We start from the raw sequence: 18454 nt of genomic DNA, 5'->3' as shown, positions 1-18454 counted from the left end.
CTCCCTCAATGATTAACCCACTCCCGAGGTAACACCAGTAATCCATTCACGACGGCAGAGCCCTCATGACGTAATCACCTCCTGAAGGTCCCCCATCCCAATACTTTTGGCGTTGCCGATTAGGTTTCCAACATGAACTTTGGACACACTCAAACCACAGCAGTGGGTGAACACTAAAGGGCACCTACGCTATTCCAGACACTTCTACTTACATCATCCACTCATTTAAACCTCCCGACAGCTCTGAGCTAGCTCTCACTACTGTCATTTAGTATATGAGGAAGCTGAGGCACAGAGAAGGGAAGGAGCTTGCCCAAGGACACAGAGCTAATAATTAGTGACCAGTCTGGGACTCAGACGCAGATCTGCCTGAGCACATCCCACTACCCGCCTACCTGGCCATTACGCGCTTGACCACTCACCGAGAAGCTTGTCACACCGTGAGCCCTGTGTCTCTCTCCCCATCATTCTCAGATCTCTGCCTTTCGCTGACTTGCATCTGCCATATAACCTCTCTCTTCAGAGATACTCGAGAGTTTTGTTTTGTTTTGTTTAAATACGTGAATCTGGGAATAAAAGGTCAGCCCACAACCATGTATGGCAGTTAAACAGCTTCAAGAGAATGTGTTCGAGGTAACCAAAGGATACTGTGGGCAGACATTTCTGAAGACCCCTGTCCCCTTTGGATAAACGTGGGTGTGCCATGACCCTGGCAATGTAATGGAATATTTGAAGGCCAAGCTGAGGATCTAGAACTTCCCACTCTCCTACCCCCACTCTGAGGAACGTCTTGGGGAGGGGGGCTCCTGGGACCATCTAACCTCTAGGGCAAAAGGGTGACGCAGTGTGGTTAATAAATCAGCTTGCCTTGCTTCTGTCCACAGAGGGTTTGAGGCTGTGTACTCTTCAAAACAATGGTCTGGTGACATCCCAGAAGATTCCTGTGACTGAAGATTGTTCCAAATAAAGTCACTCTCAAGTGGGTTCCCAGGGTGGAGAGACCAACCCAGAAGTACCCACACTCAGCAGGCTCTCTAGGCAGAGCTCTGAGGGGAGGGCAGAAGGGGAAATGTCTGGGTGGGTTTGTTTGTTTGCTTGTTTGTTTTGAGACAAGGTCTCACTATGTCACCCAGGCTCCAGTGCAGAGACTATTTCCAGGAGCAATCATAGTGCACTGCAGCCTCAAACTCCTCAACTCAAGCAATCTTTCTGCCTCAGTCTCCTGAGTAGCTGGGATTCCAGGTGCATGCCACCGTGACCAGCAGGAAAATGCCATCTTTACAGTAACACCACGTTCATAGGAAGGGATCAGGGAGCCTTGCCCGCTCCAGAAGAAGTTCTAGAAAGAGCAAACTGAAAGTGTCCACACACCATCTCACACTCATTAGGATGGCTACCATCAAGAAAAAATAAAAACAGAAAATAACAAATGTTGGCAAGGATGCGGACAAACGGAAACCCTTGTGCGCTGCTGATGGGCATGCAAAATGATGCAACCACCATGGAAAACAGTATGGCTGTTCCACACAAAAAATTAACAATAATTTCTGTATGAACAAGCAATTCAACTTCTGGGCATATACCCAAAGGAATTGGAAGCAGGGTCTTGAAGAGGCATTTTACAACATGTTCATGGCAGTATTATGCACAATGGCCAGAAGGCAGCAGCCGGAGTGTCCGTTGGTGAACTAGTGGATAAACAAAATGTGATATGTACATACGCTATTAGCCAGGGATTCTCCAGAAAAACAAAACCAGTAGAATATATACAGATACATAAGAGGAGATTTATTGCAGGCATTGGCTCATCCAATTAAGGAGGCCAAAGGGGCCCACCCTGTGCCATCTGCAAGCTGGAAAACTAGGAAAGCCGTGGTGGTGTTCAGGCTGAATGTGAAGGCCTGGGAACCAGGGGAGCCACTGGAGTGACCACTACTCAGCTGAAGGCCTGGGAACCTGGAGGGCTAAGGGTGATGAGTCCCTGAGTCATAAAACCCGAGAACCAGGAGCTCCAATACCCCAGGGCAGGAGAAGATGGATACTCCAGCTAAGAAGAGAAAGAGAGGATTCGCCCTTCCTCTGCCTTTTTTTATTCTACTTGGGCCCTCAACAGATTGGCTGATGCCCACCCACTGGCGAAGGCGGACCTTCTTTACTCAGCCTACTGATTCAAATGCTCATCTCTTCTGGAAACGCCCTCACGGACAAACCCAAAGATAATGTTGTACCAGCTATCTGGATACCTCTTAGCCCAGTCAAGGTGATATGCAAAATTAACCATCACACATGCAATAGAATATTATTCAGCTTAAACAGGAAGGAAATTCTGACACATGCTACAACATGGATGAACTCTGTGGACATTATGCTGAAATATCCCAGTCACTAAAAGACAAAATAGTGTGATTCCACTTATATGAGGTGCCTAGTGTAAACAAAAAATAAAATTCTAAGCATCCCCCCATGCCTCCGCAGTCATCTGAAAGGGCTTCCTTCTCAACCAGGGCTCTTTTAAAATTTAACCTGAGAGACTGTTTCAGGCCATGATGGAAAGCAGGGTTCAGACAAGCCTCATGATACCTCTCCAGCATTGACGTCAACACAGACTTTAAGTCTGATAAGGAACATTTTACAGCCTGTTCCCTCTGAAGCTTACCACCTGAAGGCTTCCTCTGCAAAACAAAAACTCAGGTCTCCATAATCCTTTATCTTAACCCAGACATTTCTTTCCGTTGATCCCAGGTCTTTAGATAAACTAAACCAATTGTAAACCAGAAAATTGTTTAATCTACCTATACGCTGGAAGCCCCAGTCCCCACCCAACCCAGCTTTGAGTTGTCCCGTCTTTCTGGACCAAACCAATGTATTTCTTAAATGTATTTGATTGATGTTTCATGCCTCTCTAAAATGTATAAAACCAAGCTGCGCCCCCAAACACCTTGGGCACATGTTCTCAGGACCTCCTGAGGGCTGTGTCAGGGGCCACGGTCACTCATATTTGGCTCAGAATAAATCTCTTCAAATATCTTACAGAGTTTGACTATTTTCATTGACACTAGAGTAGTCAAATTCATAGAGACAGGAAGTAGAATGGTGGCTGTCAGTGGTTGGGAAAGAGAAGAATAGGGAGTTGTTGCATAACGGGTAGAGAGTTTCTGTTTTACAAGATGAAGAGTCCTGGAGATTAGCTGCCCAACAGTGTGAACGTATTTGACACCACTGAACTGTACACTTAGAAATGGCTACGATGGTAAATTTTATGTTATGTGTATTTTACTACAATGAAAATTTTGTATTTAAAAAGTGTCCACATGTATTAAAATTATCATTGCACCACTGTTGACCACATTCCACTTTTTGTTTTGCCGTGATGTGTCTCTTCATCTGCTTTGTATTTATCTGGTGCCAATTTTATTAATGGTAGAATGAGATTCAAATAAACGTTCCTCCAGGGAAACGACAAACCCAAGAAGCAGGCAACTTGCCAGGACAAAAGAGTAAAAAAATAAGCAAACAGCCCAGAAGGTGCAGCCTGGCCCTGCTGGGGGTCATGAGGTGGATAAGCTGGCTCCGTGCAAGGTGATCTTGTCTCTCCTTCCTAAACTTCACAGCTGAAGGAAGGTAGAGGGCGCAGGGTGGACCTTGGACCAGGTTACAATCCACAGGATGTATTCTCATTGTCCTTCTGGGTTCTAAACGTTTCTCTCCATGAGTCACAAAGGTTAACTGGCTCTACAATTTTAAAACCCTCAGGGTTTTCCTTTTTTAGATTGTCCTCGGGAGACCTCTCAGTGAGTGTTCTCTCCATCCTCATCTCCAACTGGCAGCTGCTTCTTAGCATGCATGTTTACAGAAATACCAGTAGTTATTGCATGTTCCCTGCCATGTGATTAAGCATTGCCATAAAGCCAGGGCTGGATTAGAAATAGATCTTCCCCTTCTGAGAAAGCACCCAATGGAGCAAAGCTGGTGGCAGCGATGGGCAACTTGTGCCACCTACTGGACACAGATGGTATCACACACCTAGTGCCAAAGACTGGACAAGGCTTTGCCACCTGCCAATGAACTGGCCAGAGCCACTGGCTCACCCACTTTGCATGGTAGAGGGTGACTGGGAAATATGACCAACTGTCCCACACTGGAACCGACCTCCAGGTCTGTGCTTCCTAGCCAAGGGCTCCAATCACCTAGGCTATTGTCTGAGGGAACAGCCCCTTGGAGCTCTTGCTCCACAAGGGCCTGGAGGAAGGGCATTTCCGGACACAGGGCCATAGACTGTGGCATTATTCTGCACATGAGTTCAGACTTGGGAATGAATGAAATACACTCCACTGTGTTCTGCAACTTTTGTCACAACATTTTACCTCCTTCGATCCTCCAGTTACATGAGCTAGGTTCTATTATTATTTTAGAGATGAGGAAACTGAGGCACAGAGAGGTTCAATCAATGGGTTAAATGCCTTTCCACCGCTACACAGAGGGATACGATGCCTTGAGGGAGTACTCGCTAGAAAGCGGAGCTATAACATAATGGTTCTCTTTCGTGTTTATTTTTCAAAGCAAACACACCATCATAAAGACACCCAAGTGTTCTCTTAACCGTTTGGAAGATCTTGTTTAGAAGCTTCACAAGCAAATGAATATCCTCTACCTTATAGCCACAGTCTCGTTTCTTGGTTCATTTCAGTGAATATGCATTGACCACCTTCTGGGTTCCAGACAGAATGGCAAGTGGGGACTACGCCATCACCTACGCTGCGGGGCCATTTCTCAACTATAAGGTAACTTTAAATCATGAGACTCTGCCACCACTGAGGCTATTCATGTTCTGAAGCTCATTCACAGAAGTTTCACCAGTGATAGGTGCAAGTACGTAAAAACCCCAAATGTGACCACTTCAAACAGGATTACACCCACGAAAATGCATGTCTTGATAGGTTCATTGTTTTAAAAATCAGTGGCATCCTGTTTAGAATCCCTCCCTGAAATTTAGGAGAAGAACCTTCCCCGAGACAGGCTCACCTCCTTATTATAAGAAGGGCAGCCTCCGTCTGGCAGGAAGCAGTGCCACACTGACTCCTCCTCATGTGGCCAACCTGGCTGAGACGGGGCCCAGTGTGCAGTCCACCAGCAATGAGCTGGGGAGACACCAGAGCAGAACCCAGGCTTCAAGAGAGAAGCAGGAGGCGGCCGGGCGCGGTGGCTCACGCTTGTAATCCCAGTACTTTGGGACGCCGAGGCGGGCAGATCACGAGGTCAGGAGATCAAGACCATCCTGGCTAACACAGTGAAACGCTATCTGTACAAAAAATACAAAAATATTAGCCAGGCGTGGTGGTGCATGCCTGTAGTCCCAGCTACTCGGGAGGCTGAGGCAGGAGAATGGCGTGAACTCGGGAGGCGGAGCTTGCAGTGAGCCGAGATCGTGCCACTGTACTCCAGCCTGGGCAACAGAGTGAGACTCCATCTCAAAAAAAAAAGAGAGAGAGAGAGAAGCAGGCGGCCTGTTTTTATAGGATCCTTCTACTCAGAGTTTGCCTGGGGGCTGCAATCTGCCTATGGCAGAAATTAATAAACAATACCTGCATACATTTATTGAGCACTTTACATCCATCTCAGAGCTCTCTGGTTCCATTTTCATATTAGGTCTCTGTTGCTCGCCCCAGAAGCCTGTAGGGTGGGGATTGCTCCTCTCAGGAGGAGAGCAAGGCAGAAGGTTTGGGCACTTTGCCCAAGGTTCCAGGCAGAATCAGGATGGAAATTCCATTTCCTGGTGCTGTTGTCAAACAGCCACTGGATATTAAGCCCCGCACGACAGAAAGAAAGAAGCTTGAGTCTACAGGAAATTGGAAGATGAGACTAATAAAAAGCTCTTAGACATGATCTCCTTCCTGAAAATTTCCTTTTTCTTTGACTTTTAAAGAAATCTGGAAGTTGGGGTGACAGGTTGGGAGTAGGGAGAAGGAACATCCTCAACCTTCAGGGGGCTGTTTATGTTCTGGAGAAGCAGGAGAGGGAGGAAGCACAGGTATCTGGAGGGAAGAGAGAAATGTGACCAGGACTGAGGCCCATCTCACCAGCACAGTGAGTTTTTTTGTTTTTTTTTTTTTTAATTTTGCAAAGCTGGATATGGCCTCTCTGAACAAGGTTTGCTTCTATGATTCCGGGACAAATTCCGGAAATGTAAGAGATGGAAATGGTTGTGGGTGGAATCTAATCCAACCCCCCTCACATTCCTCTTGAGGAAACAAAGCTCAGAGAGTTTCGGTCATTTCCCCAGAGTGATTCCAACCCCTTGTAACGTACAGTAAAGGCCTTAACCCCAAGAACAATGGGAGCTCATGAAGGCATGCCACAATAGAGACGTGATCAGAAGTCAATCTCCTTGGTCACTTTCTACTCATCGTGCTTCTGCCAAAATTAAGGAATGGCTTCTTTCTGAAGTTCGGGTCAAATTGATCATTTATTGGTGCTGCAGAGACGAAGGCAAGGAAATGAGAAGAGTAGATGATAAACTCCCGTGCGAGAGAAAGGACAGTGAGAGGCGAGTGTGACAGCCAAGAGGCACACACTCTCAGTCACTGCAGCTGACGGCCTGAGAGTCACAAGGAAGGCAGGTGTTTGGAGAGGCAGCAAGGGATGGAGGCATGAGTGGAGTTGGGTAAAACCATCCAAAGGACACTCGGAGCTTCAAGGAGTGTTTCAGAGGAAGCAACGCCCAACAGTACTGGCATTTGGAGTCTACAGTAAGGATTGAGAACAACCCCACTCCTCAGTATTACCCTCAGTGAAACATCTATTCAGAGTTTATTGAGCACCTCCTATGCTTCGCCCTGTAGATTCAGCAGTATAACATCAAAGCCAGCCTAGACCCTGCCCTTGTAGAGCACACAGTCCGGTGGAGGATACAGACATTAAACATGGAGCGATTTAACGACAAGAGGAGAGAGCACCAACAAGGAGGACACAGAGTGGTCTGACTGAGCCAGGGCAATGGGCAATGGGAGTGGAAGAGGCTTCCCTGGAGAGGTCACATTTAAGAGGTACTTGATGAACATGCAGATCTTTGCTAGCGATGTAAGGCAAGAAGAGTGTTCCAGCAGAGAAAATGCATCTGGAAAAGCCTTGGGTATGAGGGACTCATCTCATGACCACTGGACAGTAGGTCATGTTGGCCGGAAGATAGGAAGAGAAGGGGAAGGGGGCTGGCCATGATCTTCTCCATGAAAGATGCCACACTGACCTCAGAGCAATGGGAACTCATTAAAGGCACAATCAAATTTGAGCTTTTCAAAAACCACACCAGCCTCGGGGTAGAGAATGGTTTGTCGTGTGCGTGAGAGAATGAAGGGAGACCAGTGTAAATTCTACTGAGGTTACCTCAGAGAAAAGTGGTGGGGGCTGGGTCTGGTGGGCACACGGGAGGTAGAAGTGAGCAGTTTCAAGGACTCTTTAGAAGTTAGGATCAAGGGAACATGCTGAGAGACTGGATGTGAGGGGACACAGTGGGGAGGTGTCAACTCCCAGGAGGATGGTTGCAGCATGTCTGAGACAGGGCGCATTTGAGCTGGAAGGTCTGAGCACAGCATTGGGCATATTGAGTTTGAGATGCATGAGACCACCAAGGAGGGAGCCAGGGCATGGAATCAGGCATCCTCTGCACGTGGGTGCCCCACGGTAAGCAGAGGCACAGGGAAGAATGAAATTGAACAGAAAGAGAATATAGCGGTCGGGCACGGGTGGCTCACGTCTATAATCCTCACACTTTGGGAGGCTGAGGCGGGAGGATCCCTTGAGGTCAGGTGTTCAAGACCACCCTGGCCAATATGGTGAAACCCCGTCTATACTAAAAAATACAAAAATTAGCCAGGCATGGTGGCTCATACCTGTAATCCCAATTACTTGGGAGGCTGAGCCAGGAGACTCGCTTGACCCTAGGAGGCGGAGGTTGCAGTGAGCCGAGATCACACCACTGCACTCCAGCCTGCGTGACAGAGCGAGACCCCGGAAAAAAAAAAAAAAAAAAAGCGCACGAGAGAGAACATAGCAAGAAATGAAGGAGACCAGCCCCAAGGACGTTCAGTGTCTGGTCAGGAGGTGGGAAAAGACTAGAAAGGGACAGCCAGGGAGGTGGGGAAACCAGCAGAGCTTGAGGTCTCCAAGGCCAAGGACACTGGCGCCGGGGTGTCGGGAATGACAAACACTAGGAGGTGCCCCCGGGGTGTCACAGGATGGCCTCAGAGGGCTCATCGCTGACCCCTCCACCCAGGATGACAATGCCTAACCACCCCTGAAATAAACAAGCCAGCAAAGGACCTGCATCCTCATGACATGTGTGCTTCCCAGTGCTTCTGTCTTATATCAATAAAAATGCACAATGAACACACACACAAACTATCACCTGCACTTCTCTCAGGTCTCATAAGGAATTAATCCCACCCAAGATTTCCACTTCCTGAATAAGTTAAGCAGGTTTTCTTTGGTGGCTTTTGTTAAAAATCCTGAGTATTTATTCACTCGTTTATTCACAAAGTATTTATTGGGCACCTAATATGTGTCAGGTACCATTCTGAGCAATTAGAATACCTCAGTGAACAAAAGAGATAAAGGTATTTCCCACTGAGGACTTTATATTTCAGAGCTTGAGGCAGAGATGGCACAGGAAAGGGTGACAAGTGCTATGGTGAAAGGAAAAATAGGATAAAGAGGACTAGAAGTGCCGGTCAGGAAGGAGGAGTTATGATTACATTTTACATAGAGTGGTCAGAGAGAAAGAGACATTGAGTAAAAATAGGGCTCATTTAATGTTGGACTCCTCCCTCTCTCCCTGCGCAGGCAAAGCAAAAGAACAGAAAAGTCCAGAAGCAACTAGAAGATTCCATCCACAAAATTTATGATGGAATCATCAACAGAACTGGGCACAAAACTCAGGAAGAGGGACCAGAAAGCTCTCCAAGATGCAAACCTGACTTTGCAACAAAACACGATGAGGATGAAATGGGAAACCTACACACAAAGTCTCCAACAGTCGGGGTTTTAAGCGGCCTTAACCAAAGCTGGACAAACAATACACGATCAAGCAAAAACTTTACAAGTGGTGACAAGCCTCAAATCACAGAAACTTACCGAGTAAGCCAAATAGATGACAGCAAAAGCAGCCTCTGAGTCTCATCCAAACGCAGTGGTGAAGGGAGAGAGACCTGCTATTCATAGCCAAAGCGGGTGCTGGCATGCCACAGAAAAGGAGAAAGCCTTTGGCTTCCTGCTTTCCTGGATGTTTTTCAGGGATATAAAAAGGGAGATTCTGCTTCCAAGGAGAAGCTTCCTCCTCTGAATGGATTTGTGTCTCCTGACCACATCAGTTCCATTCTTGGCCAAATCAGAGCTGCCCTGTATGGCCTGTTGAGCACCACAGGGAAAAGTAGTGATGCTGGAAGACTAGAAATGGAATGCAGCTCCAGATTGCAAAGGGGAAGAAGCCACAGAACAACGAGTAGAAGGTGGAAGGAATTGGCTTCTTCACGTTGCTGCTGAACGGCTGACTTGCCCACCCTGGACCACCTCCCCTGTGTCTCCTGTTATGAGCAGGTGTTGAGTGTTTAGTTGGGAGCTTTCCTTTCTTTTCTTCTTTTTTTTTTTTTTTTTTTTTTTTGAGACAGAGTCTCACTCTGTCGCCCAGGCGGGAGTGCAATGGTGTGATCTCAGTTCACTACAACTTCCACCTCCCAGGTTCAAGCAATTCTCCTGCCTCAGCCTCCCAAGTAGCTGGGCTTACAGACACACGCCACCACAGCCGACTCAATTTTTTTGTATTTTTAGTAGAGACAAGGTTTCACCATGTTGTTCAGGCTGGTCTCGAACTCCTGGCCTCAAGTGATCTGCCCGCCTCGGCCTCCCAAAGTGCTGGGATTACAGGTGTGAGCTACCGTGCCCGGTCAAGGTTTTCCTAACAGCTAGATAGAAATGCATTGGTGGGGGTTATAGACTACAGAATCCCCTCTACCAGGTTTAAGGGGTAAACAATTTATTATAGGACAAAGAAAGCACACAGGAGGAGAGAGGTGGCTGAAGATGTGGGCCATGACAGAGAGATGGATGAGACTGTTGCTGAGTTTAAGAGGATCATCCCAAATGTCCTCATGGCCAGGTGCCATGGCTCACTCCTGTAATCCCAGCACTTTGGGAGGCCAAGGCAGGAAGATTGTTTGAGCCCAGGAGTTCAAGGCCAGCCTGGGCAACATAGTGAGACTCCATCTCTACAAAAAATGAAATTAGCCAGGCATGGTGGCACATGCTGTAGACCCAGCTACTCAGAAGGCTGAGGTGAGAGGATCGATTGAGTCCGGAAGGTCGAGGTTGCAGGGAGCTGAGCGCACCAATGCACTGCAGCCTGAGTGACAGAACAAGACGGACGGAAGGAAGGAAGGAAGGAAGGAAGGAAGGAAGGAAGGAAGGAAGGGGAAGGGAGGGAAAGAAAGAAAGAGAGAAAGAGAGAGAAAGAAAATCCCCATGATGGAAATGACAACAATCCGAAAAGCCTTGGATTTTTTGTCTAAAAATCAACTGCAGACGGTAAATTTCCAGCAGAGAAAGGACTCTCTCACTCAGCACTTGGTTCTGCTGTGTGAGAAGAAGCATGCAAATGCCTATGATGCAGCCCTTTGAGACATAGTTTATACTGAATTTCATCAGCACAAGAAAGTTTGGGATGCTTTTCAGATGAGTAAAGGACCAAGTGAAGATGTTGACTTTTTTGATATGAAACAACTTAAAAATTCATTTAAGAAAATTCTTTGGGCCGGGTGCCTATAATCCTAACACTTTGGGAGCCCGAGACAGGTGGATCACGAGGCCACAAGTTCAGGACCAGCCTGGCCAAGACGATGAAACCCTGTCTCTACTTAAAAAATTACAAAAATTAGCTGGGTGCGGTGGCAGGTACCTGTAATCCCAGCTACTCGGGAGGCTGAGGCAGGAGAATCACTTGAACCCTGGGGGTGGAGGTTGCAGTGAGCTGAAATCATGCCACTGCATTCCAGCCTGGGCGACAGAGTGAGACTCCATCTCAAAAAAAGAAAAAAGAAAAAGAAAATTCTACAGCAAGCATTTTAAAATGTGACAGCTTTAGAGACATTGAGGGGAATGCAGTCTGGATTAGAATTGCCTGGGGAACACAGTACACAAATCCAACCCAGCACATACAAACCTATCACCTTTCTCTCTCCTTCCTTCCTTCCTTCCTTCCTGCCTACCTGCCTGCCTGCCTGCCTTTTCCTTCCTTTCTCTTTCTTTCTTTTTTTCCCAGACTGTATGTACCTTCACTTCTTCCTCCAAGCTGAGGTGCAATAGACTGCTTCTGGATCAGGCACTGGTAATTGCTAGCAGACACCATCAGACTGTGAAAATGGATCTGAGAAGCTGACATCTGCACTCCCAAGGCTATTGTTTTTAAACAGTATGATCAGATCTTTGAAACTCACAACTCAATGACACCTCTACAGGAAAGAAGCCTTGGGCTGGATATAAACATGGATTCAAGAATTATTCATAAAGACATAGTAGAAAAAGGAAGAATCCAAGGAATAACTCAAAAAACTAGAATTTGCACAATCAAAGCTTGAAAGGAAATTCAAAAAGTGATTTAAATGGGACCATCTTGGCTGAGAAGGGAGAATCCCCTTCAGTGAGGAATAAAGTTCTGTAGCCCACGTCTTTTGCAAGCATTGAAATCCTTCGCCCCAGCCAGCCTTGCAGATGTACCACTTTCTCCACCACTCACTTGCATACCCAGCAAGACAACGAATTATGTTAAAATGAGAGATGAATAAGATGTGTGGTTTTGTATGCACAGGAGCTCCTTCACTGTATTGTACATGCATTTCAGTTCATGGCTAGCTATATGGCTTCTGTTTATACACTTGTGTTTTAGAAGTTAACCCTTGGTATTGAAATTTCAGAAATGTTCATGTAATTTTGGGGACTGACTCATTCCTCCACTACATGCCTCCTCTCTCCCATATCCTGCTAGTTGTCACAGTTGCAGGCACTTGAGATGCAGGATATAGACAGGGCTGCACACGTGACCTTGAGTGCCTGGATGCTCTGAGGTCAAGCATACGGCGCAGTGCTGGAGATGGTGGGAGTTGTGTCCCGTGTCCTTTCTCCCACTCCTGTCCTCTTTGATCCTGGGGAGGTCTGGTTCCAATTGCTGGTTCCCAGGGATTCATTCTTAAGTCTCAGATCACAGAAAGAAGCAACAATAAACTATATCCAACTCAAAACTTTTTAGGAGAATCATAAAATTGGTCCATTCAGAGGGGAGAGTTGGGTCCACTAAGTTAGTGTTGCAAGAGGCTGTATATTCAGCAAATCAGTTATATAAAATAATGTCTTTTTTTTTTTTTTTTTTTTGAGACAGAGTTTCAATCTTGTTACCCAGGCTGGAGTGCAATGGTGTGATCTTGGCTCACCTCAACCTCCGCCTCCTGGGTTCAAGCAATTCTCCTGCCTCACCCTCCCTAGTAGCTGGGATTACAGGCATGCGCCACCACGCCTGGCTAATTTTTTATTTTTAGTAGAGACTGGGTTTCTCCATGATGGTCAGGCTGGTCTCGAATTCCTGACCTCAGGTGATCCGCCCGCCTCAGCCTCCCAAAGTGCTGGGATTACAGGCATGAGCCACTGCGCCCAGCCAATAATGTTCTCATTGTTAATATACTTTTTATCATGTGTGTCACATTAAACTGATAAATAGTAATATCATAATGACTTGTGAATAGAGATAACAGAAAGCTGATTAAAAAAAAAATACCAAATCGAATGCTGGAGAAAGACACCCCCAGTGCCACACCATAGAACTAATGCAGTGAGGGGCAGCCGCTCTGGCCCCATCTGGAGGCTGCTGAATCAGGACGCCACTGCCACAGCTGTCAGCCCCTGCCCCTGCCCCTGCCCCTCCACCGCAATCTGCCCCAGCCGTAGGAAGTGCTTGGGATCAAAGCCTTCAGTAGGTGCCTATGATCACTGGACCTAAATCATATGTTTGCACCTCAAAAGCAAGGACGACTATGAAATGGAATATTTGGAGATTCATCAGAAGGCAGGATGTACACCGTGGGGAACCATCAAACTGTGAAGAGGGTGCTGAAAAGATTTGAGGAGCTACAAATGGCAGAGGTACAGCACAGCACACTCGCTGACTCGGCCAACACATGAGAAACCAAAGCGAGGTTCAGGTGTGCCACCCGAGCGCTGCTGCAGGAGGAACACGGCATGTTGCATTCTTGCCTCCTTTGTTGGACAGTGGGAGAAAACAATGCATGGTACTAGAAAAATCAGAAAAGGATGTTGCTGTTCACTGATAAAGTGCTTTCCCAGAAGGGACCCCACCATGTCAGCAGCCACATCCATGGCCACAGCTTGGAAGGTGTCCAGGCCACACTGTCTGGGGAAATCCTAGTGCTCCTAGCGTCTGTCTCTCCCTCTCAGGGACCACAGCTCTGCACTGTCTGATGGCAACTGTTTCGCTTTGTTGTTTTTTTCCTCATCTATTTTGTCCTGTGTTAATTATGTCAGGTGGAAGGATAAATGCTGTCTCTGCTACTCCATCTCATCTGGAAGCAGAAAAGCAGTGCAAGGACCCTGAGAGTCACAGGGAGGATAAGGGCAGCTTTCCCCACCCCAGCCACCTCTGCCTCTGCCTGGAACCTCTCCTGACCTGCCCCCAATTCTTCCCAAGGAGAGGCTTCCTCCCTCTCTGGTCCTCTCGCAGACCCCCCGCTGCACTCTGAGCCACTCCTCTTCCCTCATCTCCCACTCACCTCCCACATCCCCTCCATCCCCCTCACCACAGCCCCCACTGAATTTTAGTATCCGCTGTGGTCGACCCCAGATGTCTGCACCAGCCTGCCTCATCTGAACACACTCCCCTCTCCAGTTGCCCATCCACCACTGGCCCCTTCCTGCCATATTGAAGACAGTGCCTTGTTCATATGGGTGACATTTATGTTTCTGCATAGCGTGGGTTCTTTTTTCTGCTCTGATAAGAACCCAGCATGTAGAAATGGAATTCATTTCCCATACATAAACTCAGGCACTAACCAGACTGCATGGCCCAACAAATGTAATTCAGAATTCGGAGCTGCAGGAGCACAGCCCTTCCTCCCTTGACCATCCTATCACCAAAAGGCCCACCAAGGAGGAAGCCTTACCACAGACTCAATCTCTATTGACAGCAATCAAAAATGCTTAGCAACTTCTGTAAGAGAGAAATGGCCCTAGATTAATCAATGACCATACACACATTTAAGCTTCTTAATAAATTGTCCTATAAATTCCACCCATTATTTCTAATGAAAACATTAAAACTCCTCACACTTATGTAACCATTTACCAAAACACTCTCCCATAAGCTATGGTGGTAATTCCTCAAAACCCCCATGAAATAGCTAAGCAACTGGCCTTTTTTACCACAGACATAAATAAATTCCAATGTATTAACAATTTATGACGGTGACTGATATGGTTTTGCTGTATCCCCACGCAAGTCTCCTCTTGAATTGTAGCTCCCACAATCCCATGTCATGGGAGGGACCCGGTGGGAGGTAATTGAACCATGGGGGCGGGTTTTCCCACGCTTTTCTCGTGATAGTGAATAAGTCTCACGAGATCTGATGGTTTTATAAACGGCAGTTCCCCTGCACGCACCATGTAAGACGTGCCTTTGCTTCTTCACCTTCAGCCATGATTATAAGGGCTCCCCAGCCATGTGGAATTGTAAGTCTATTAAAACTCCTTTATAAATTACCCAGTCTCAGGTATGTCTTTAGAGCAGCGTGAGAACGGACTAATCACAATAATTGTTAAGTACAAGTCCCTTAAGCATGTATGTCCAGCATCATTTCTGTGGCGTGCATGTTCAGCATCATTTCTGCCCTGTGGCAAGGACGCTCGCATTTTGCTCTTTAGACCTTCTGCCACTAGAGGGCGCGCTAAGCCAGCCTAGGCCGGTCCGATCGCTGCCATCAGTGCCTGACACACACCTGGCAAAGCCTGAGTGGTTTTCAGACCCATCATGCATCAGCCAGGCCTCCCACCAACCCCAGGAGTTGCTCCCACATTGTGCAGGCGTTTGGCTGCATTGGCACGGGGACCAAGGATTCCCGAATTCATATTCGGTGCCCAAGTTTTTTATAATTACATCCCGGAACAGTGGTATATTTTGATCACCCCTTTCTCCCTGGGTATTCTCCAGTCCTCAAAGCCCTTCCATCTAAAACGAAGGAACACATCCGTTTTCCTTTTCTCTCACAGATCTATGAGGGGAAGAGGAATGGAGGGCTGGTAAAGACCACAGCCATGTTCTCTCCGCTGGGTAGAACACCCCGCCAGGCCTAAGTGTTCACAGAGAGACAGGCCTTTGTGGTCTAGAGGTCCCCACACAGCCTGCCTGCTGGAGACATTCCTCAGCTTCCTTTGGGGAAGAACAGGCAGCCATTTCCAGAGGAGGAAGCAAGAAAGAACAGAAGACTCTCTGAGCCCAGAATTCTCTTCCCCAGACCCATTCTGCCGTAACTCAAATGCCACATGGCCCCCAGTAGCCCACACCTCCCAGTGCAATGGTCCATGCATCCCAGTTCAAGGATCCATGCCTCCCAGGGCAATAAGCTGCACCTCCCAGGGCAATGGTCCACACCTCCCAGTGCAGTGGCCCATACCTCCCAATGCAGCTCCCAGTGCAGTGGTCCATACCTCCCAGTGCGGTGGTCCATACCTTCCAGTGCAGTGGTCCACACCTGCCAGGCAATGAGCTGCACCTCCCAGTGCAGTGGTCCGCACCTCCCAGGGCAATGGTCCATACCTCCCAGTGCAGTGGTCCACACCTCCCAGGGCAATGAGCTGCACCTCCCAGTGTAATGGTCCATGCTTCCTAGTGCAATGGTCCACACCTCCCGGTGCAGTGATCCACACCTCCCAGGCAATGAGCTGCACCCCCCCACCCCGCCCACACAGTGCAGTGATCCACACCTCCCAGGGCAATGAGCTGTACCTCCCAGCCAATGGTCCATGTCTCCCAGTGCAGTGAGCCATGATTCCCAGCAACGGTCCATGCTTCCCAGTGCCATTGAGCCATACCTCCCAGTCCCAATGCTCAATACCTCCCAGTCCTAATGGTCCATGCCTTCCAGTACCAATGGGCCACACCTCCCAGTGCCAATGGCCCATGTCTCCCAATGCCAATGAGTCACAGCCCCCAATACCAGAATCAGCCACACCTCTGTGTAAGTTCCCTCTCACATTGAGTCTGGACATTACCATGTTTTTCCTTTTCCATCCATTTACTTTCAGTGTATCTGTGTCATATTTAAAGTGTGTCTTTGTAAATACTATATGGTTGGATCTTGCTTTTTTATCCAGTCTGGCAATCTCTACCTTGAATTCATATCATACCACTTTACATCTAATGTGAGAAACGCTGGTAGCCCAACCCCAGCCTCTTGCATTGCTCTAACTAAAGGACTCTTACCTTTTCTTTGTGTTTGGAAGCTGGGGAGTGGCTGTTGTTTCAGACAGTTTGGATTCACCTTTAGGTTCACCCTCTGCTGGGCTCCAGAACCCAAGCCTCACAGAGATGCATAAGGCTGTCTGTATTCTCCCTGCTACCAACCCCTTCTCCAATGCCACTTTCCCAGCAAAATTCCAGGGAAGGAAGAGAGTTGCTGGGCTGAGAGATGAATTTTTGCATTTGGAATTCCTCCAGACCCACATGTAGCCCCTGATGCAGGATGCTCCTTCTTAACCCTGCAAAGCCTCCTGCCTGGAGGCAGCTGCTATTTTTCCTACCTGAACTCATTCAGGCACTTGCCCCAGAGAGCTCCAGGGTCTCTGCTCATCTACACAGGGTGCACCCTCTGCAATTCAGTTCATCAGAGCTTCTTTACATCTTCCAATCGTTGAAAGCCCCATGAACATATGATTTTTATATGGTTCATTCTTGTCATCACCATGGGAGGAAAGCATTCATGTCTTTCTACATCCTAACGAGAAGCAGGTGACCTAATCTTGTTTAAGCCATTGATATTTGTGCTTTTGTTATATACAGAAAAACTTAATTTCTGGGTTCATAATGTAGAAAAGCCAAGCACAACTTATACTGAAGCAGCTGCTGACCATTTGTGGTCAGATGTGATTATCCAGCCATGACAATGTTTAAAAATTTGAATTTGAAAACATTCATATTGAATCCAAGATCTCCAGTTTACTGAAAATGCTCCATACTTTATATTATTATTTATCCACTAACTCCTTATATTTATATTTTCTTCTGGCCCTTACTGACATTTGAGTGTGAGACATTTCATACACTCAATGAAAATTGAGAAATTCTGTGCATTTTACCTAGTAATCATGTCCGCTTTACACTAAAATACATAATGAGAGTAATTTATCTGCTTTCCACCCAGATATTTTGCATTTCATCGCAAAGTTCCCATAACTGCATTCATTTTTTGCACCTAAATTTCTACTATGAAAACCATTCTCTATGAAAGTCAGATGCTACAGTTCACTAATGCAGGATTATCTCACCTACCTGCCCCAGCGGGTGGTTCCTATAGTTTACCTGTAGAGAAGGGAACATACTTGAAACAACATAAAGCATCTTGCAATTCTGGCTTAATTTTTCTCTCCTCCTTATACTCACAAAAGGTTTCTAGTTCACAGTATTTCTTCTGTCCTTGGCACATGACAAAGACTTGAGGCCAAAGTCTGCATGCAATGTCAGCCTCCACGAAAGCCTCATATCTCTTCTGCTCTCCATCAATAGGGGAGGGGACACAGAGTTCTCTGGGGAGTGTCTGGCGTTTAGTGTCTTTGTACAGAGCCAGTCTCAGTGGATGTAGCCTCAGGACTGTGCAGAGAAAATCACCTGGATTATTCAGAAGGCCATTAAGGACAGTAGTGGAAAGCAACTGTGCCCACATAAGTCAGAGGAGTCTCCCTCTTGTAACTCCAGAAGAGGACCAAATCGCCCCTTACTCACTCAAAGCCCAAACAACAGCTCATGGAGAAAAGAACAACTGACTCATACAGTTGGGAAAAACAGGTTCTCTGTTCACACAAGAGACGATTAAGCAGAAGCCACATTAGACTGTCCATTTCCTCTTTGTTTGCACCAAGGAAGTGAGTAGGGCAGTCTGCAGAGGAAGAAAGTACAAAACAGCAAAATGCTTTGCTTTGTGTTTTGAAACTTTTTTCTTTTGAATTCATTGTAGACTGACACATACAGTTATAAGAAATACTAGAGAGACTCCCATACACCCTTCACCCAGTTTCCCCAGTGGTGAAAATTTGCAGGACTATAGTACAATATCACCAGCAGGGGAGGGTCACTGAAGTCTCTGGATAGTGTCTGGCCTCAACTACAAAATAGACATTGATACAATCCTTTTATCTA

The 18454-nt window shown here is 47.0% G+C and overlaps 1 pseudogene; it reads left to right on the top strand.

The window, feature by feature from the left end:
• Positions 1 to 10091: 10091 nt before the first annotated feature.
• Positions 10092 to 11828, top strand: LOC105519650 (annotated as a pseudogene).
• Positions 11829 to 18454: the final 6626 nt, after the last annotated feature.

This window comes from Colobus angolensis, unplaced genomic scaffold (genome assembly GCF_000951035.1).
Source record: "Colobus angolensis palliatus isolate OR3802 unplaced genomic scaffold, Cang.pa_1.0 Scaffold356, whole genome shotgun sequence".
Taxonomy (NCBI): domain Eukaryota; kingdom Metazoa; phylum Chordata; class Mammalia; order Primates; family Cercopithecidae; genus Colobus; species Colobus angolensis.
This window is presented reverse-complemented; position numbering and strand designations above follow the sequence as displayed.